We start from the raw sequence: 22,602 nt of genomic DNA, 5'->3' as shown, positions 1-22,602 counted from the left end.
TTTCACTCTGCTACTGCATGGCAAGCAGTACCAGAGCGCCAAGTCTGGGACCAAAAGGCCCATGAAAAGCTTTTACCCCAAAGCCGTAAGACTGCTGAACAGTTAATTAAATGTCTAGCTGGACTATTGCAATAGCCCTTTTTTGCACTGACTCTCTTACACTAACCCCATAAACACCCAATAGACTCTAACCACACACTCACACATACAGTTGAAGTCGGAAGTTTACATACACCTTAGCCAAATACATTTAAACTCAGTTTTTCACAATTCCTGACATTTAATTCTAGTAAAAATTCCCTGTCTTGTTCAGTTAGGATCACCACTTTATTTTAAGAATGTGAAATGTCAGAATAATAGTAGAGAGTGATTTAGTTCAGCTTTTATTTCTTTCATCACATCCCCAGTGGGTCAGAAATACACTCAATTATTATTTGGTAGCATTGCTTTAAATTGTTTAATAACTTGGGGCAAACGTTTCGGGTAGCCTTCCACAAGCTTCCCATCATAATTTGGGTGAATTTTGGCCCATTCCTCCTGACTGAGCTGGTGTAACTGAGTGAGGTTTGTAGGCCTCCTTGCTTGTACATGCTTTTTTCAGTTCTGCCCACAAATTTTCTATAGGAATGAGTTCAGGGCTTTGTGATGGCCACTCCAATACCTTGACTTTGTTGTCCTTAAGCCATTTTGCCACAACTTTGGAAGTATGCTTGGGGTCATTGTCCATTTGGAAGACCCATTTCCGACCAAGCTTTAACTTTCTGACTGATGTCTTGAGCTGTTGCTTCAATATATCCACATACTTTTCCCCCCTCATGATGCCATCTATTTTGTGAAGTGCACCAGTCACTCCTGCAGCAAAGCACCCCCACAACATGATGCTGCCACCCCCGCGCTTCACGATTGGGATGGTGTTCTTCGGCTTGCAAGCCTCAACCTTTTTCCTCCAAACATAACAATGATCATTATGGCCAAACAGTTATATTTTTGTTCCATCAGACCAGAGGACATTTCTCCAAAAAGTACGATCTTTGTCCTCATGTGCAGTTGCAAACCATAGTCTGGCTTTTTATGGTGAATTTGGAGCAGTGGCTTCTTCCTTGCTGAGCTGACTTTCAGGTTATGTTGATATAGGACTCATTTTACTGTGGATGTAGATACTTTTGTACCTGTTTCCTCCAGCATCTTCACAAGGTCCTTTGCTGTTGTTCTGGGATTGATTTGCACTTTTCGCACCAAAGTACATTCATCTCTAGGTGTCACGGTTGTCTAAAGGATCGGACCAAAGTGCAGCATGGTTGTAGTTCCACATTTTATTAAATCCGTGTAACGTTGCAATACACAAATAACTTGAATAACAGAAACAACAAACCGTGACGCAGAGAGAAATAAACACTTCTCAAAAGATAACCCACAAACACAAGTGGAAAAAAACCCTACTTAAATATGATCTCCAATTAGAGACAACGAGGACCGGCTGCCTCTAATTGGAGATCCCCAAAAAAAACAACCTAGAAATAGAAACCTAGAATAACCATATAGAAATAGATAACATAGAAAACCACCCAAAAACACCCCTTGACCTACTCTACTATAGAAAATGACATCTTACAAGGGTCAAGACGTGACACTAGGAGACAGAACGCGTCTCCTTCCTGAGCAGTATGACTGCTGCGTGGTCCCATGGTGTTTATACTTGGGTACTATTGTTTGTACAGATGAACGTGGTACCTTCAGGTGTTTGGAAATTGCTCCCAGGGCTGAACCAGACTTGTGGAGGTCTACAATTTCTTTTTCTGAGGTCTTGGCTGATTTCTTTAGATTTTCCCCATTATGTCAAGCAAAGAGGCAGTGAGTTTGAAAGTAGGCCATGAAATACATCCACAGGTACACCTCCAATTAACTCAAATTATGTAAAATAGCCTATCAGAAGCTTCTAAACCATGACATAATTTTCAGGAATTTTCCAAGCTGTTTAAAGGCACAGTCAACTTAGTGTATGTAAACTTCTGACCCACTGGAATTGTGATACAGTGAATTATAAGTGAAATAATCTGTTTGTAAACAATTGTTGGGAAAATTACTTGTCATGCACAAAGTACATGTCCTATCCAACTTTTCAAAACTATAGTTTGTTAACAAGAAATGTATGGAGTGGTTGAAAAACAAGTTTTAATGACTCCAACCTAAGTGTATGTAAACTTCCGACTTCAACTGTACTTACACTCCAACACAAACACACTACATACGCTCACATACAAAATACACCCTTACAAAAAAAATTTGCACATGTGAAAATTGCTTCTTCAAATGTCAAATCACAATTTCACATTGAAATAGCTATTTTCACATGTGAAGCTTAAATTTAGAGTTCATATGTTAACACCACCTTTTGAAATTTGCGGTTTCACATAACTTTCACATGTGAAAATCAGATAAGCAGTACCAAATGTGGGGCTCCTGAGTGACACAGCGGTCTAAGGCACTGCATCTCAGTGCTAGAGGCGTCACTACAGACCCTGGTTCGATTCCAGGCTGTATCACAACCGGCCATGATTGGGAGTCCCATAGGGCAGCGCACAATTGGCCCAGCGTCATCTGCGTTAGGGTTTGGCCGTCATTGTAACTAAGAATTTGTTCTTAACTGACTTTCCTAGTTAAAATAAAAATGTAATTTTCTTGTGAAAATCTTTCGTTCACATGTGTAATTGCAAGTTAAAATGTGAAAGCCATTCAGATGCCATATATTCCGAGTGTTACTGCTGCAGGCGCACTTTTATTTTCTTCATATGTTGGCCAGTGACCGTTGGAAGAAGCCCAGTGACAACAACAGACAAATAAGCGCTCCATGTCTCCTTATTTATCCTTTTTAACATGTTATATATAGCGCTGTCAAAATTAATCAGTTAACTCAAGTTAACTTTTGGTCATTTTAGTGCACATTTTTTTATTTAATGGCATTGTCTGAAAGTGTTCAAAATACACTGAAAACACAAAAGACAATCTATACATCTAAAAACAACAACGCGATGTCGAAACAAGTTGACTTTTAGGTTAAAGAAAGTAATCCATTCCTGGCCATCTGGCAATATTGTTGAAATGGAAAATGGGCTTCCATAAAGTTTGCACCAACTTTATGGAAGCCTATTTTCACTCCTATTTGCTGAGCGAAATGTGCCTGTGTTGCATCCATATGCAGACTTGATGACAGCTGGGGGCGGATCACAACGTGTTGTCTTTGGGCATTTGGGTGGGTGTTAGTGAGCGTGTGTGTGTGTGAGTTTACATCTATGAAGCATATACATCTGTTTCTATGGTGGGTCATACTTCTCATTTTGCTTCACGAATCACGTTCCTTCACAGTGTAGCTACGTAGGACCAGCTTAGCCTAGCCCTGTTTAGTGTAGGCCTTAGGCGAAGGACTACAGTGTTGTTTTTTGGCCTGTACAGTACTGAATGGGTCTGTGTGTTAATCCCTGGTGGCCAGGTGTCAGAGGAACAGGGGGATCACACAGTCTTAATTACCTCGGACAGCGTCTGCAGTCGCTCTGGAATCACCTGCTGTTTAGCCCAGGAACGCTAATTAAATTTGGAATCCAATTATGGGAATGGTAATGAAATTTCCAAATGGGGAAGCTTGTAATCTGTTCATTGAGGTGTTTAATTACAAGCGGGTGTGTGAGTTGGAGATACGTTGCACCACTGGATTTAGCTGATCAGGGGAATGGTGTGTGTGTGTGTGTGTGTGTGTGTGTGTGTGTGTGTGTGTGTGTGTGTGTGTGTGTGTGTGAGTGAGTGAGTGAGTGAGTGAGTGAGTGAGAGGTATATTTACATTTTATTAGGATCCCCATTAGCCGACGCCAATGGAGACAGCTAGTTTTACTGGGTTCCAACACATAACGAAAAAGACATTACAGACATAATACTTTTGACAATTGACATACATTTAAAAACATTAACAACTTGAGTGTGTGTGTGCATCGAGTTTGGAATGAGAGGAAATAAAACATCTAAATGTACTCATGTGAGTTCTGCAATTTAAAAAAAAAATTCTAACTGGGGCCATTGTGGACATTTTCTAAGGAAAAGATCAACTTGGGGCACTTGGCTAATTTGAGTCTTGAGATCTAGGGTCAAGCAAAATGAAAATACACTGAACAAAAACAATAAAAGCAACATGTAAAGTGTTGGTCCCATGTTTCATGAGCTAAAATAAAAGATCCCAGAAATGTTCCAAGTGCACAAAAAGCTTATGTGCACAAACAAATTAGTTTACAGTGCTTTCAGAAAGTATTCAGACCACTTGACATTTTCCACATTTTGTTACGTTACAGCCTTATTCAAAAAAACAATTTATGCTCAATCTACACACAATACCCCATATTGACAAAGCAAAAACAGGTTTTAGACATTTTTGCAAATGTATTAAAAATACCAAACTGAAATATCACATTTACATAAGTATTCAGACCCTTTACTCAGTACTTTGTTGAAGCACCTCTGACAGTGATTAAAGCCTTGAGTCTTCTTGGGTATGACGCTATAAGCTTGGCAAACCTGTATTTGGGGAGTTTCTCCCATTCTTCTCTGCAGATCTTCTCAAGCTTTATCAGGTTGAATGGGGAGTGTTGCTGCACAGCTATTTTCAGGTCTCTCCAAAGATGTTCAACCGGGTTCAAGTCCGGGCTCTGGCTGGGCCACTCAAGGACATTCAGACACTTGTCCCGAAGCCACTCCTGTGTTGTCTTGGCTGTGTGCTTAGGGTCATTGTCCTGTTAGAAGGGGAACCTTCACCCCAGTCTGAGGTCCTGAGCGCTCTGGAGCAGGCTTTCATCAAGGATCTCTCTGTACTTTGCTTCATTCATCTTTCCAAAGATCCTGATGAGTCTCCTAGTCCCTGCCGCTGAAAAACATCCCCACAGGATGATGCTGCCGACACCATGCTTCACCATAGGGATGGTGCCATTTTTCCTCCAGACGTGACAGTTGGAATTCAGGCCAAAGAATTCAATCTTGGTTTCATCAGACCAGATAATCTTGTTTGTTTCTCATGGTCTGAGAATCTTTAGGTGCCTTTTGGCAAACTCCAAGCAGGCTATAATGAGCTTTTTACTGAGGAGTGTCTTCCTTCTGGCCACTACCAAAAAGGCCTGACTATTGGAGTACTGCAGAGATGGTTGTTCTTCTGGAAGGTTCTTCCATCTCCACAGAGAAACTCTGGACCTCTGTAAGAGTGACCATCGGGTTCATGGTCACCTCCCTGACCAAGGCCCTTCTCGCCCGATTGCTCAGTTTAGCCGGGCGGCCAGCACTAGTAAGTGGTTCGGTGGTTCCAAACTTCTTCCATTTTAGAATGATGGAGGCCACTGTGTTCTTGGGGACCTTCAATGCTGCAGACATTTTTGGTGCACTTCCTCAGATCTGTGCCTCTACACAATCCTGTCTCGGCACTCTACTGATAATTCCTTCAAACTCACGCTTGGGTTTTGCTCTGACATGCACTGTCAACTGTGGGACCTTATATAGACAGGTGTGTGCCTTTCCAAATAAATCATGTCCAATCAATTGAATTTATCACAGGTGGGCTCCAATCAAGTTGTAAAAACAGCTTGGAGGATCAATGGAAACAGGATGCACCTGAAGTCAATTTCGAGTCTCATAGCAAAGGGTCTGAATACTTATGTAAATAAGGTATTTCTGTTTATTTTTTATGATTTTGCCAACATTTCTAAAAACCTGTTTTCACTTTGTCACTGTAGATTGATGAGGAAAACAATTTAATCAATTTTAGAATAAGTCTGTAATGTAACAAAATGTGGAAAAGTCAAGGGGTCTGAATACTTACCGAATGCACAGTACATCCCTGTTAGTGAGCATTTTTCCTTAACCAAGAAAATCCATCCATCTGAAAGGTGTGGCATATGAAGAAGCTGATTAACCAGCATGATCATTACACAGATGCGCCTTGTGCTGGGGGCAATAAAAGGCCACTCTAAAATGTGCAGTTTTGTCATACAACACAATGCCACAGAGGGGAGCGTGCAATTGGCACATTGACTGCAAGAATGTCTACCAGAGCTTTTACCACTCCAAAGTAATTTTTAAGAATTTGACAGTACGTCCAACATGCCTCCTAACCGCAGACCACGTGTAACCATGCCGGCCCAGGACCTCCACATCCGACTTTGTCACCTGCAGGATCGTCTGAGACCAGCCACCTGGACAGCTGATGAAACTGGATTTGCAGAACCAAAGGATTTCTGCACAAATTATCAGAAACCATCTTGCGGAAGCTCATCTGCGTGCTCGTCGTCCTCACCAGGGTCTTGACCTGACTGCAGTTAGGCGTCGTAACCGACTTCAGTGGGAAAAATGCTCACCTTCCATGGCCACTGGCACGCTGGAGAAGTGCACTCCCGGTTTCAACTGTACCGGGCATATGGCAAACAGCGTGTATCAAATCAAATCAAATTTTATTGGTCACATACACATGGTTAGCAGATGTTAATGCAAGTGTAGTGAAATGCTTGTGCTTCTAGTTCCAACAATGCAGTAATATCTAACAAGTAATCTAACAAATTCACAACAACTACCTTAAACACACAAATGTAAAGGGATGAATAAGAATATGTACATATAAACATATGGATGAGCGATGGCCGTGCGGCATAGGCAAGATGCAGTAGATGGTATAGAAAACAGTATATACAGTTGAGATGTAAACATTATTAACTTATTTGGGATAGGGGGCAGTATTTTCACGGCCGGATAAAAAATGTACCCGATTTAATCTGGTCACTACTCCTGCCCAGAAACTATAATATGCATATAATTAGTGGATTGGGATAGAAAACACTCTAAAGTTTCTAAAACTGTTTGAATGGTGTCTGTGAGTATAACAGAACTCATATGGCAGGCCAAAACCTGAGAAGATTCCATACAGGAAATGCCCTGTCTGACCATCTGTTGTCCTTCTGTTGCATCTCTATCGACATTACAGCATCTGTGCTGTAACGTGACACTTTCTAAGGCTTCCATTGGCTCTCTAAAGCCGCCAGAAAGTGGAATGGGGTGTCTGCTGTCTCTGGGCAAAGTACAGCAGCTCTGTTTGTGAGTGGTAAGCCTGGGGACAGTGAGACTGGAAATGCGCGTTCACGAGACTTCTCCATTTTTTTCTTTCAGCCTTTGAATGAATACAACGTTGCCCGGTTGGAATATTATCGCTATTTTACGAGAAAAATAGCATAAAAATAGATTTCAAACAGCATTTGATATGCTTCTAAGTATGGTAATGGAATATTTTGAAAAAAAATTGTCACGAATTGCGCTCGCGCGTCACCCTTCGAACAGTGACCTGAACGCACGAACAAAACGGCGGTATTTGGATATAACTATGGATTATTTGGAACCAAAACAACATTTGTTGTTAAAGTAGAAGTCCTGGGAGTGCATTCTGACGAAGAACAGCAAAGGTAATCCAATTTTTCTAATAGTAATTCTGAGTTTAGTGAGCCCCAAACTTGGTGGGTGTCAAATTAGCTAGCCTGTGATGGCCGAGCTACGTACTCAGAATATTGCAAAATGTGCTTTCGCCGAAAAGCTATTTTAAAATCAGACATAGCGATTGCATAAAGGAGTTCTGTATCTATAATTCTTAAAATAATTGTTAAGTATTTTGTCAACGTTTATCATGAGTGATTTAGTAAATTCACCGGAAGTTTTTGGTAGGTATGCTAGTTCTGAACATCACATGCTAATGTAAAAAGCAGTTTTTTGATATAAATATCAACTTGATTGAACAAAACATGCATGTATTGTATAACGTAATGTCCTAGGAGTGTCATCTGATGAAGATCATCAAAGGTTAGTGCTGCATTTAGCTGTGGTTTGGGTTTATGTGACATATATGCTTGCTTGTAATAACCAGATTAAATCGGGTACGTTTTTTATCCGGCCGTGAAAATACTGCCCCCTATCCATAACAAGTTAAAGGTATCTGTGATCAACAGATGCAGATCTCTATTCCCAGTCATGTGAAATCCATAGATTAGGGCCTAATGAATATATTTCAATTGACTGATATCCTTATATGAACTGTAACTCATTAAAATATTTATATTTATATTTTTGTTCAGGGTAAAATAAAAATGTATGTCCTAACAAATTAAACTGAGAGCTTGGTTCAAGACTTTCCTGTATCAGCTGTGGACATTACTGAAATACGTCTAAATCTATCCCAAATCATCCATAGCCAACAAAAAGAAAGAGAAACATTCCAACTTTATTCGTTAATCAGGAAGATTACTCAGGAAGATTATTGAGTTAGGATGATAACTTGGAATCTATGCACAAGTTTTTGAGCAAATCTTCCATTGACCACAATGCATGATTAGTCAGTGTAGGCTGCTGAGGGGAGGACGGCTCATAGTAATGGCTGGAATAGAGTCAATAGAATGGTATCAACCACATGGAAACCATATGCTTGATACCATTCCATTGACTCCATTCCGGCCATTAATATGAGCCGTCTTCCCCTTAGTAGCATCCACTCTGATGAGTTAAGGGAGGATTTCTCTTTCTGAACTTTTAAACCCGTTTTCACATTTACTGTTGTCGATATCCTGACACAATGTTTTGGTCCATATCATGGTAATGATTCAGTTGGAGGCAAACCAGAGGCAGAGTAAGTGGAGGTGTGCAGGTTAAGGAGGAGGAGAGAGGCTGAAGGGGGAGTAGTGATGAACAGGACGAGGTGGTGGTTCTCTGAATTCGGTAGGCGGGTGAGGCAGTGAATAGAGGGAGAGGGAGCTAGCTGGGATTGGGCCTAATAATTTGTTACATTTCCCACTGTTTTTGTTTCCTTGACTCATTAGAGCACCAGTTCATTTGATTCCTTTGATCAACGCATTACAGCTGTCAGGGTGCGAGACAGCGTACATGTAGGCCCGCTACTACAGGAGGGCCGGAGAGACAAAATGAACAGCTCTCTCCCCTGTCAAGTTGACTGCTGTAGGAATGGCATGCTTAAGTATGTGCTTCCTCTTCTAACAACTGATTGTGGATCAGCTCTTGCCTAAAACTAGTTCTAACCTTTGACCATTTAGAGCCAAACATCAGAACAGGCCCATGTTAATTTGTAAGAGTAATGAGTTGAAGGCCACAAACATGCTGTTCATTAGTTCACAGCTGCAGACAGTGAGGAAAAGGGTTGGCTTAGGGGGCATATGGACAAAGCTTAACGATCATTAGGAAGACATCCTGCCATAAAGAAAGACAGAGGTGAGAGAGAGAAAAAGAGATGCCCAGTCTAATCCATCGCTAACCCCAACCACATAGGCATGAGCTATGTCTGAAAACCTTACTAACCATCAAATCCTTGCTTCCTCCATCCTTGTTTCCTCTCAAAGTGTATTGGAACTTATCAGTCCTCCTCCAATGAGCATTGAAGAAATAAGGAAAGAGGAAGCAAAGATTTGACTTCTAGTAATGTCTTCCAACACAGCCATGTTATTGTGCGAAGGCAATACAATGGAAACTAGCCGCATGACAGATGTAGGAGGAGCTAATACCATAGGGGGGAGGAGTGTAAGGTAAGCCAAAGGGTTAGTTGAGCTACCTTTTGTTTTCTAGAAAACTATACACAAAATGAATAATGTGAACAAATATTTAGGAAGAGGTAATCATTTCATTTTGTGATAGAAGAAACTACATGGAAAAAGGTGTAGGCAAGATTGGTCCAAAAAACAGATTTTCACAAAATCAAATGAATTTATTGTGTTATAGGTTTCATGACGCTTGCATCTGAACCAAAGTAGATTTTTGTTGTAAACTGTTCTATACATCAGTTTGGACTCTATAAGCTCTAATATGAAGTACTAAACCTAGCATGAAAGTGCATCGTTGTAGCTTTTTGGGCTAATATAGTCAAAATGCTTGCTGTGGGGTAAATTGAGCCATTTGGCCAGAGCCAATGGTTGAGCCAATGGAAAGTTGAGCAAATTGAAGTGTTTTCTTCCCAGGCGCGGTTGCAAGGCATTATCACTGGGATATGAGGTAACACCAAGGCCTGGCCTAGGTTAAGTGTTAAAAAGTACAAAGTGTTTGCTAGGTGTTAAGCCTGTGTTAAAAAATGCATACAATTATTCAAAGACAAAAAAGGGATTGTGCTTAATTGTGATTGGCAAATAAAGATAGACATGAGTTTTAAAAAGGTAGGTCATATTTCATTCAGTAAAGAAATTTGTAGGCAGCTGAATTTACCCTGTCCCTATGCTCAACTTGCCCCATACCCTGGGTAAGTTGTGCCAAGAGACCACTTTTTTTGGACAAGCTATGTTTTCAAATCTGTTATGTTTACACATCATCCTGAAATATATGTAAATATATTTCTTAGAAATAATACTATATTTCCCTTGACATAGTGATGCTGAATGTAAGAAACAGCTCAACATACCGCACTCTCCCCTACTGCTTATATCCATCCAATCCTTTCAGATCTATGACTAGGGAAGGGGCTAGGGATGATTTCAAACTTGGCAAAAATGATTAAGTAAGTCACAGGGGATAAACAGAGAAGTCATAACTATCGCTACAAGTAAACAATGTCACAGGATGTTTTATGACACTCAACTGTAAGTATGTGGGTCTCAGAGGTCTTCAAATATTGCACTCTGTACTTCTCGCTTCTCAGTACTATATTTCTGTATATATCATTTAAGCTATTGATGTGGTTACACAAGATGGAGGAATTATAGTTTTAAACTAGACAATGGGTTTGTTTGTTCGGGCATGAAAAATAGAGTTAAGCCCATCTGATATTGCTATTTGAGTCATGCTTACTTTTGGTCTTTGTCTGTGAGATTTTTAAGGACATAATGCATGTGGATATTTGGGTATTGGAGGTATTTAACAACTGCAATTACTTGAATGATTTTCTTGATAGTATTGTCCTTAAGATCACTTCTGACAAGTGAGAAGCCAGAAAAAGCAATCATAATATATGTGTTTGTGTCACGCTGGTATAAAGGATTTGGAGACAGGAGCAGGAATACACAATAGGGGTTTTTAATACACCCAAAACAAACACGTATACAAAAACACTGGGCTGTGCCCAAACAAAAGAGTGAGGGTAAACCTTGTTGAATGACACGGGACGATACCCATAACACACAATATATACAGCAAGCAGCATAACAGCTGCACCAACGCATAGGTACTCACACGACCAACGGACATGGGTACAGTAACCGACAAAGACAGAGGGAACAGAGGGCACATACAGTTGAAGTCGTAAGTTTACATACAATTAGGTTGGAGTCATTAAAACTTGTTTTTCAACCACTCCATACATTTCTTGTTAACAAACTATAGTTTTGGCAAGTTGGATAGGATATCTACTTTGTGCATGACAAGGCATTTTCCCAACAATTGTTTACAAACAGATTATTTCACTTATAATTCACTGTATCACAATTCCAGTGGGTCAGAAGTTTACATACACTAAGTTGACTGTGCATTTAAACAGCTTGGAAAATTCCTGAAAATGATGTCATGGCTTTAGAAGCTTCTGATAGGCTAATTGATATAATTTGAGTCAATTGGAGGTGTACCTGAGGATGTATTTCAAGGCCTACCTTCAAACTCGGTGCCTCTTTGCTTGACATCATGGAAAAATCAAAAGAAATCAGCCAAGACCTCAGAATAAAAATTGTAGGACTTTCCAAACGCCTGAAGGTATCACGTTCATCTGTACAAACAATAGTATGCAAGTATAAACACCATGGGACCACGCAGTCGTCATACCGCTAAGGAAGGAGACGCGTTCTGTCTCCTAGAGATGCACATACTTTGCTGCAAAAAGTGCAAATCAATCCTAGAACAACAGCAAAGGACCCTGTGAAGATGCTGGAGGAAACACGTACAAAATTATTTATATCCACAGCAAAACAAGTCCTACATCGCTATAACCTGAAAGGCCGCTCAGCAAGGAAGAAGCCACAGCTCCAAAACTGCCATAAAAAAGACAGACTACAGTTTGCAACTGCACATGGGGACAAAGATCGTCCTTTTGGAGAAATGTCATCTGGTCTGATGAAACAAAAATATAACTGTTTGGCCATAATGACCATCATGTTTGGAGGAAAAAGGGGGAGACTTGCAAGCCGAAGAACACCATCCCAACCGTGAAGCACGGGGGTGGCAGTATCATGTTGTGGGGGTGCTTTGCTGCAGGAGGGACTGGTGCACGTCACAAAATAGACGGCATCATGAGGTGGAAACTTATGTGGATATATTGAAGCAACATCACATGACATCAGTCAGGAAGTTAAAGCTTGGTCGCAAATGGATCTTCCACATGGACAATGACCCCAAGCATACTTCCATGTTATGGCAAAATGGCTGAAGAACAACAAAGTCAAGTTATTGGAGTGGTCATCACAAAGCCCTGACCTCAATCCCATAGAAAATTTGTAAGCAGAACTGAAAAAGCATGTGCGCGCAAGGAGGCCTACAAACCTGACTCAGTTACACCAGCTCTGTCAGGAGGAATGGGCCAAAATTCATCCAACTTATTGTGGGAATCTTGTAGAAGGCTACCCGAAACGTTTGACCCAAGTTCAGCAATTTAAAGGCAATGCTACCAAATACTAATTGAGTGTATGTAAACTTCTGACCCACTGGGTATGTGATGAAAGAAATAAAGCTGAAATAAATCTCTCTCCACTATTATTCTGACATTTCACATTCTTAAAGGGAATTTTTACTAGGATTAAATGTCAGGAATTGTGAAACAATGAGTTTAAATGTATTTGGCTAAGGTGTATGTAAACTTCCCACTTCAACTGTATATAGCATACCAATCAGGGGAAATAGGAACAAGGTGTGTGTAATCAGACAACAGTCCGGGATTGATGATAATGAATCCCGTTTGGTGACGTAGACCTCTGGAACTGGTGAACAGAATGAGCATCAGTACTGGGGAGAACCAAGACCGTTTGCATTCAGTTCCTTATGGCTCATTCATCCCCCCTCCTCTCCCCTGTAACTATTCCCCAGGTCGGTGCTGTAAATAAGAATATGTTCTCAGTCAACTCGCCCGGGCGCGCTCGGCGGTCGTCGTCCTACTAGCTGCCACCGATCCTCTGTTTCACGTTCTGTTGGTTAGGTCTAGGATAGGCACGCACCTGTTTTGTATTAGTTGTTTGGGGGGGGGGGGGGGGGGGGGGGGGTATTTAGGCTAGCTAGGTAGGTTTGTGTTTTGTGCGGGATGGTTTTTGTCAGGGCTCTTGTTTGGAAGTGAGGGTCTGTGTTTTTCCTCTGCCCGTGTTTTACGCGGAGTTTATATTGGGCTGCGTCCCTGCGTTATGTTTGGAGAGGGTGGTGTGTTTTATCTATACGCCCTGCCCGACCGTGCTTGTATTTTTTTCCGTGTGGATATATTAAAGAAGTATTCATGGAATCATCTGTCTCCTGCGCTTGACTCTACCTCTCCTGCTTCCTTGAGCCACACCTTGTGACACAACATACCTTGTAAAATAAATACAAATATTTTGTATTGAACGTTGTCAATAGAATGGTTGCAAATAGAAAAACAACCAATGTCTCCTCAGTTCTCAGAAGTGATCTTCTGGGAACTAAGAAAGCATTATATTTGTTCCACATAGTGAAATGCAATAATTTTGTAGCTTTGGGTATTTTAAATTAATCAACTGTATGGAAAAGCCTCTAACTGGCAAACACATCAGTTTTCAGTTGTCATTTGGTTTAAATCTGATTTGAAATGTGACAAAAAAAAACAGTTTACGTTAATGATTTTTAAATAATTGAACCATCTAGTCACGTTGACACACAACTCAATTGACTCCCGAAAGCATCTGTGCGATCGGTTCATATGACATAAGGTTTATTTTCCACAGCCTCTTAAAAAAGTACTAATTTGACAAACCAATCATAGACCATATACTTTCTCTAAGGATCTTTCTCTGGCTTTTCTAAAGAGCTGCACTCTAGAGAAGCTTCTACTAAGATGCCCCATGTGTACTACTCCTTAAAGATACTGTATATGTTCAATGTATTTATGCTCAAAATTCCAGTTGATACATGGGAGATTTGGGAATTTTTCTGTGGCCAATAATTTGTGCATTGACATGAAATATTCTGTTAAATAGCCACCTAGCCTCACATTTACATACTCCTTTGTGCCAAGCGATTCCACTGTGTCCAAAGATACTGGGGAACTTGTTTAGTAGTTTTCCCCTAGTTTAATGCAACGTCCTATAGTCATATAAAGGGTGGTGCTTCTGTTAGACATCTGCCTGGCCGGTAGAGATGCCTCCAAAGCAATAGTTGGGGTTAAAATTTTCAGATAATTTGCACGCACCCGGAAGTCATGAAAAAAATCGTTCCCACTATTCTCATTTAAGATTCCGAAGGGCCAAACTCAGTCTGGTGAGTTCCTCATCACTACTTAAAGACTCCCCAATGGCTCCCAGAATGAGAAAAGGCAGCCAAATTAACTCAACCTAACCAATTAGCTGACTACGATAATAAAGCTAAGGACAAGGAAAAAAGCATTGCAGATTCTGCCAACCCTCCAGGAGGGCCAAGTCGTCTCTGGGATGTTTCTTTCTCTTAGATGAAAGATAAAAATATTTAAGAATGAGTTGAGCTCCTGAGTCAATTATGACTTTAATTACTTAGAACCGAGAGCTGAGAACATGATTAGTCCTTCTTGCCCTCTAAGTTCGTCATTGAATTCTTCCTTTGAACTGTTCCATCGGATGCTACAGGGACAATGGCATGATTTCCGGACCACCATAGAGCATCGGATGTTCATGGCTGTTAGCCCTCTAACTGACTCAATGTTCGTTTGGCAACTGTTGCTCAAAATGACGGCAATAAATCTGAGCCATGAGACGGGAGTAAATCCATTGCAATTTCAAAGGATTTACTAGTGTAAACATTACCAAAGTTCTAGGTTCACTCGTACAGAAATCAGAGCAACAAACAACAAGCTATAACACAGGCTACAACACAAGAGTTTCACAAACCATTTCAATTTGCAGTCTTCAAGGCCAGATTACCAAACGGGCATGCAGTGCACGTGCCCCCACAAAGAAATATGGGGTCGGGGGCCCCCCGAGATAGCATATGAACACGTCATAAGCACTGGCAAAATGTGTAGAATAGGAGGACATTTGCTTTAAAACTGTACAATTGTCTCTAATCCTCACTGCAAAATGTGAAGAATAGCATGAGATGAGCTCTAAAACAGCACAATCTCTCTCTGTCCCATGGCAAAATGTGTAAAATTGCAGGAAATTAGCTTTAAAACTGCAAAATTATCTCTCAGCCTCATGACAAAATGTGTAGAATAGCATTATGAAACTGCACATTTTTCAAACAGCTCTACGGCAAAATGTGTTGAAATGAAGGAACCTAGCTGCTTCACCTCTTCCCTTCGCTTGTGGACTTCAATGCACAACACATCAGCTGTATGTGACCAACCTTTCCAAGCCAAACTGCTACACACAGCCTACATCGTTATCACCATATTAGCTAAAGTAACATCATAGTCAGCATAGCAAATAGAACTAACACATTAGTAAACCCGCTACAATCATGCAGTAACGTTTCAGTAAGCAGTTATGCCGGCGGGTCCCGGTAGCAATACATTTGTAAGACCAAAAACTTACCTTGACTTTTCAGTAGGCTAAAATAGCTAGCTGCATGTGTTAGCTAAGTAAGTGAAACTGAAAGTGAAAAAAAGGTAATCTCTCTCTCTATTTCTCTCTTGCTTAACTTAATTTAGGAAGAAATTAGTTTGTTGAAAACGGTTAAACTATTTCTTTCTCTCTCCGAGACAACTATTCACCACATTTCTTTGCACTGCAGTGCTAGCTAGCTGTATCTTATGCTTTCAGTACTTGATTAATTCTCTGAACATCATGTCAGTTTATGCTACAAGAGTTCTAATAAGTTGGAGGACATCCTCCGGAAGTTGTCATAATTACTGTGTAAGTCTGTGGAACGGGGTGAGAACCACGAGTCTCCTAGGTTTATGTAAGTCAATGTATGCAGAGGAGGACGGAAGCTTGCTGTCCTCCAGCTACACCATGGTGCTACCCTACAGTGTGCTGTTGAGGCTACTGTAGACCTTTTTTGCAAAATAGTGTTTTAATCAATTATTTATTATAGTTTTATCTAAAAAGGATTGCTTCTTAAAATGTTTTAAAATGTTAAAAAAATATCCACTGACATCTCACAGGGAAAACTCATTTTCATTAACCTGTTAGGGCTAGGGGGCAGTATTTGCATGGCCGGATAAAAAACGTACCCGATTTAAACTGGTTACTACTCTTGCCCAGAAATGAGAATATGCATATAATTAGTACATTTGGATAGAAAACTGTTTGAATGGTGTCTATGAGTACAACAGAACTCATATGGCAGGCCAAAACCTGAGAAGATTCCATACAGGAAGTGCCCTGTCTGACAATTTGTTCTCCTTCTGTGGCATCTCTATCGAAAATACAGCATCTCTGCTGTAACATGACATTTTCTAAGGCTTCCATTTGCTCTCAGAAGGTGCCAGAAAGTGGAATGACGTCTCTCCTGTCTCTGGGCGAAAAACAGCAGGAGATTTTGTGAGTGGTCAGGCTGAGAACAGTGACACTGGAGATGCGCGTTCATGTGAATTCTTAATTTTTTTTCTTTCAGCCTTTGAATGAATACAACGTCGCCCGGTTGGAATATTATCGCTATTTTACGAGAAAATCGCATAAAAATGTATTTTAAACAGCGTTTGACATGCTTCGGAGTACGGTAATGGAATATCTTGAATTTTTTTGTCATGAAATGCGCTCGCACGTCATCCTTCGGATACTGACCTGAACGCATGAACAAAACGGAGGGATTGGTTTTTGTGACATATATGCTTGCTTTGAAAATGGCTGTGTGATTATTTTTGGCAGGGTACTCTCCTGACATAATCTAATGTTTTGCTTTCGCTGTAAAGCCTTTTTGAAATCCCACAATGTGGTTAGATTAACCTCTTACATCTAGACGTTCCGCTAGCGGAACACCTGCTCCAATATCCAATGATAGGCATGGCGCGAATTACAAATTCCTCAAAAATACAAAAACTTCAATTTTTCAAACATATGACTATTTCACAGCATTTTAAAGACAAGACTCTCCTTTATCTAACCACACTGTCCGATTTCAAAAAGGCTTTACAGCGAAAGCAAAACATTAGATTATGTCAGCAGAGTACCAAGCCAGAAATAATCAGACACCCATTTTTCAAGCTAGCATATAATGTCACAAAAAACAAAACCACAGCTAAATGCAGCACTAACCTTTGATGATCTTCATCAAATGACAACCCTAGGACATTATGTTATACAATGCATGCATGTTTTGTTCAATCAAGTTCATATTTATATCAAAAACCAGCTTTTTACATTAGCATGTGACGTTCAGAACTAGCATACCCCCCGCAAACATCCGGTGAATTTACTAAATTACTCACGATAAACGTTCACAAAAAACATAACAATTATTTTCAGAATTATAGATACAGAACTCCTCTATGCACTCGATATGTCCGATTTTAAAATAGCTTTTCGGTGAAAGCACATTTTGCAATATTCTCAGTAGATAGCCCAGCCATCACGGCTAGCCATTTAGACACCGACCAAGTTTAGCCCTGATCAAACTCTGATTTACTATTACAAAAGTTTCATTACCTTTGTTGTCTTCGTCAGAATGCACTCCCAGGACTGCTACTTCAATAACAAATGTTGGTTTGGTCCAAAATAATCCATCCTTATATCCGAATAGCGGCGTTTTGTTCGTGCGTTCCAGACACTATCCGAAATGGTAAAGAAGGGTCGCGCGCATGGCGCAATTCGTGACAAAAAAAATCTAAATATTCCATTACCGTACTTCGAAGCATGTCAACCGCTGTTTAAAATCAATTTTTATGCCATTTTTCTCGTAGAAAAGCGATAATATTCCGACCGGTAATCTCCTTTTCGGCAAACAGAGGAAAAAAATCACAAAGACGGGGGCGGCCAGGTCACGCGCCTAAGCCCACAGTCCCTTGATCGGCCACTTTAGAAAGGCGATAATGTGTTTCAGCCTGGGGCTGGGATGACGACATTCAGGTTTTTCCCGGGCTCTGAGCGCCTATGGACGACGTAGGAAGTGTCACGTTAGAGCAGAGATCCTTAGTAAAAGATAGAGATGGCAAAGAAGTTCCAGAAATGGTCAGACAGGCCACTTCCTGTAAAGGAATCTCTCAGGTTTTGACCTGCCATTTGAGTTCTGTTATACTCACAGACACCATTCAAACAGTTTTAGAAACTTTAGGGTGTTTTCTATCCATATATAATAAGTATATGCATATTCTAGTTACTGGGTAGGATTAGTAACCAGATTAAATCGGGTACATTTTTTTATCCAGCCGTGCAAATACTGCCCCCTAGCCCTAACAGGTTAATGAAGGAAACTCCAATTCCCTTTGGAGTTTAAATCAGAGGACCGCCCATGAGCACAGTTATGGTCTGGCGTGATGGGACAGGCCCTTTTCTGCTCTTCCGAATAAAACCCCCACCTAGGTTTTCTATCACAAGACCGAGCTTACCTCAATTACGAGATGGCTAAAGGTTGGAGACCGAGCTTACCTGAATTACGAGATGGCTAAAGGTTGGAGACCAGCTTACCTCGATAACGAGAGGGCCAAGGTTTGAGAGGAGACCAAGCTTTCCTCTTGCTGAACTTTTAACCATACCACGTGGTTAAACTCTTAGACTATCGATACCAACAGAATAAGAACAAGTCTTGGATATTAATTACTAGTCTGCAGCTAGGAATTCGGTATCATTGAATGCAAAGACTGACAACCGCCGAAACAGCTATTCAATAACGACATGAATGAATGTTACTCTGAACTATCCATCCTAACCACGACAGAGAGAGAGAGAGGGCGGACAGACTCTCCAACAGAAACAAACTTTTCAACAGAGATCCCGACGACACACTGAGCGTAAATATATATATTGATTGCAATTGTTCCCAAATGAGTGAGCATTCATGTGCAAAGGATTAGCATTTCAATTGTTATAATTATCTCTGTAGTGCCTCCTCAGCTGACCCCCCACTCCCCTTTTGTCTAACAAGCCACCATGCCGGTTTAGCCCACTAGTGCACATTCCTCTATCATTTCTTTGTAACGATATCTAATGTTTGTTATGCTTTTCTGCGAATTACTTAGTTAGTAAATAAATGATTTTAAGACAATTGATTTATGGATGACTCATAGTGAAGACTGGGTTCGTGCAGATAACCAACAATTTACGATGTTTGGAATGAGACTGATGTGAGGTGAAGAATACGTCATTAATCAGAAGACTAATTGATCAGATATTAACCTGTTAGGGCTAGGGGGCAGTATTTGCACAGCCGGATAAAAAACATACCCGATTTAATCTGGTTACTACTCCTGCCCAGTAACTAGAATATGCATATAATTGTTTGATTTGGATAGAAAACACCCTAAAGTTTCTAAAACTGTTTGAATGGTGTCTGTGAGTATAACAGAACTCATATGGCAGTCAAAACCCTGAGACAAATCCTGACAGGAAACTGAAATCTGATGTGTGGATATCACTTCAAACATTTGCCATTGAAACACACAGGGGCTTGCGAGTAATTTAGCACTTCCACTAGATCTCCCAGTCTTTACAAAGTGGTTTGAGCCTCCTGCCATCAAAATTGACTGAAAGAGAGGATGTTTACCTTGGTCACAGGGGATGGGCCGGCGCCCATGGGTACTCTCCCTTTTCGAAACGTTTTGAAAGACAATGCAACCGTCCCAATGGAATATTATTGAAGCCCTGGTTGAAAAAGCCCCTAAAGATTTATGTTATACAACGTTTGACATGTTTGAACGAACTTAAATATTATTTTTTTGCTCATTCCTGACGACAAGTCAGATGCACCCGGTACATTTTCACTAGCATTCGGAGCGCGCTAACACTATTGGGACATAAATTATTAACTTTTTTGAACAAAACTACATTTGTTATGGACCTGGGATTCCTAGAAGTGCCTTCTGATAAAGATAATCAAAGGTAAGGTATTATTTACAATAGTATTTTTGATGGTTGATCGTTCCAAGTTGGCTCCAACATGTATAGCCTAGACTTTTCTTCTGGGCATACCACGTCGTTTATTGCAAAGTGTGATTTCCCAGTAAAGTTATTTTTAAATCTGGCAAAGAGATGGCATTCAAGACATGTTCATCGATAAGTCTTTGAATGACAATATTACATTTTAACAATGTTTTCGAATAGTAATTTTGTAAATTGTAGCGCTGATCATCGGAAGCATTTGAGGGAAAATATTTTCTGAACGTCATGCGCCGATGTAAAATGCCGTTTTTATACATAAATATGAACTTTATCGAACAAAAAATGCATGTGTTGTGTAACATGATGTCCTAGGAGTGTCATCTGATGAAGGTTGTCAAAGGTTAGTGCTGCATTTAGCTGTGTTTTGGGTATTTGTGATGCATGCTAGTTGCTTTGAAAATGGCTGTGTGATTATTTCTGGCTGGGTACTCTGCTGACATAATCTAATGTTTTGCTTTTGCTGTAAAGCCTTTTTGAAATCGGACAACGTGGTTCGATTCAGGAGAGGTGTATCTATAAAACGGTGTAAAATAGTCATATGTTTGAGAAATTGAAGTTATAGCATTTATGAGGTTTTGCATTTAGCGCGACGCGATTCCACTGGCTGTTGATTAGGGTGGGACGCAAGCGTCCCACTGGCCCAGACAGGTTAAAATATCTGAAAGTTATATTAGGAAAATTATAACTTTGTAATCTGAATATTTTCCTTCCTTTTCCTAGTTAATTACAGTTACAAGATTAATCAGTTTAATCGCGTAATAATAATTACAGAGAGTTATTTGATAAATACGTTTTCAGTTTTAATGATGCCAAAGACACGACAGATGTGTATTATAAACCTGACGAAGTAACGTTCAGTACAGTGTAAATGTATTTCCTGTTAACCTGTTAGGGCTAGGGGGCAGTATTGACACGGCTGGATAAAAAAACGTACCCGATTTAATCTGGTTACTACTCCTGCCCAGTAACTAGAATATGCATATAATTATTGGCTTTGGATAGAAAACACTCCAAAGTTTCTCAAACTGATGATTGGTGTCTGTGAGTATAACAGAACTCAAATGGCAGGTCAAAACCTGAGAGATTCCTTTACAGGAAGTGGCCTGTCTGACCATTTCTGGAACTTCTTTGCCATCTCTATCTTTTACTAAGGATCTCTGCTCTAACGTGACACTTCCTACGTTGTCCATAGGCGCTCAGAGCCCGGGAAAAACCTGAATGTCGTCATCCCAGCCCCAGGCTGAAACACATTATCACCTTTCTCAAGTGGCCGATCAAGGGACTCTGGGCTTAGGCGCGTGACCTGACCGCCCCCGTCTTTGTGATTTTTTTCCTCTGTTTGCCGAAAAGGAGACTCCCGGTCGGAATATTATCGCTTTTCTACGAGAAAAATGGCATAAAAATTGATTTTAAACAGCAGTTGACATGCTTCGAAGTACGGTAATGGAATATTTAGAATTTTTTGGTCACGAATTGCGCCATGCGCACGACCCTTCTTTACCATTTCGGATAGTGTCTGGAACGCACGAACAAAACGCCGCTATTCGGATATAACGATGGATTATTTTGGACCAAACCAACATTTGTTATTGAAGTAGCAGTCCTGGGAGTGCATTCTGACGAAGACAACAAAAGGTAATCTAACTTTTATAATAGTAAATCTGATATTGGTGAGTGCTAAACTTGCCGGGTGTCTAAATAGCTAGCCCGTGATGGCTGGGCTATGTACTTAGAATATTGCAAAATGTGCTTTCACCAAAAAGCTATTTTAAAATCGGACATATCGAGTGCATAGAGGAGTTCTGTATCTATAATTCTTAAAATAATTGTTATGCTTTTTGTGAACGTTTATCGTGAGTAATTTAGTAAATTGTTAGCAAATTCCCCGGAAGTTTGCGGGGGGTATGCTAGTTCTGAACGTCACATGCTAATGTAAAAAGCAGTTTTTTGATATAAATATGAACTTGATTGAACAAAACATGCATGTATTGTATAACATAATGTCCTAGGTGTGTCATCTGATGAAGATCATCAAAGGTTAGTGCTGCATTTAGCTGTCTTCTGGGTTTTTGTGACATTATATGCTAGCTTGAAAAATGGGTGTCTGATTATTTCTGGCTTGGTACTCTGCTGACATAATCTAATGTTTTGCTTTCGCTGTAAAGTCTTTTGAAATCGGACAGTGTGGTTAGATAAAGGAGAGTCTTGTCTTTAAAATGCTGTGAAATAGTCATATGTTTGAAAAATTGAAGTTTTTGTATTTTTGAGGAATTTGTAATTCGCGCCACGCCTATTATTGGATATTGGAGCAGGTGTTCGGCTAGCGGAACGTCTAGATGTAAGAGGTTAACAAACTATAGTTTTGGCAAGTCGGTTAGAACATCTAATTTGTGCAGGACACAAG

This window comes from Salmo salar, chromosome 21 (genome assembly GCF_965601325.2).
Source record: "Salmo salar chromosome 21, fSalSal1, whole genome shotgun sequence".
NCBI classification, from domain to species: Eukaryota; Metazoa; Chordata; class Actinopteri; order Salmoniformes; family Salmonidae; genus Salmo; species Salmo salar.
This window is presented reverse-complemented; position numbering follows the sequence as displayed.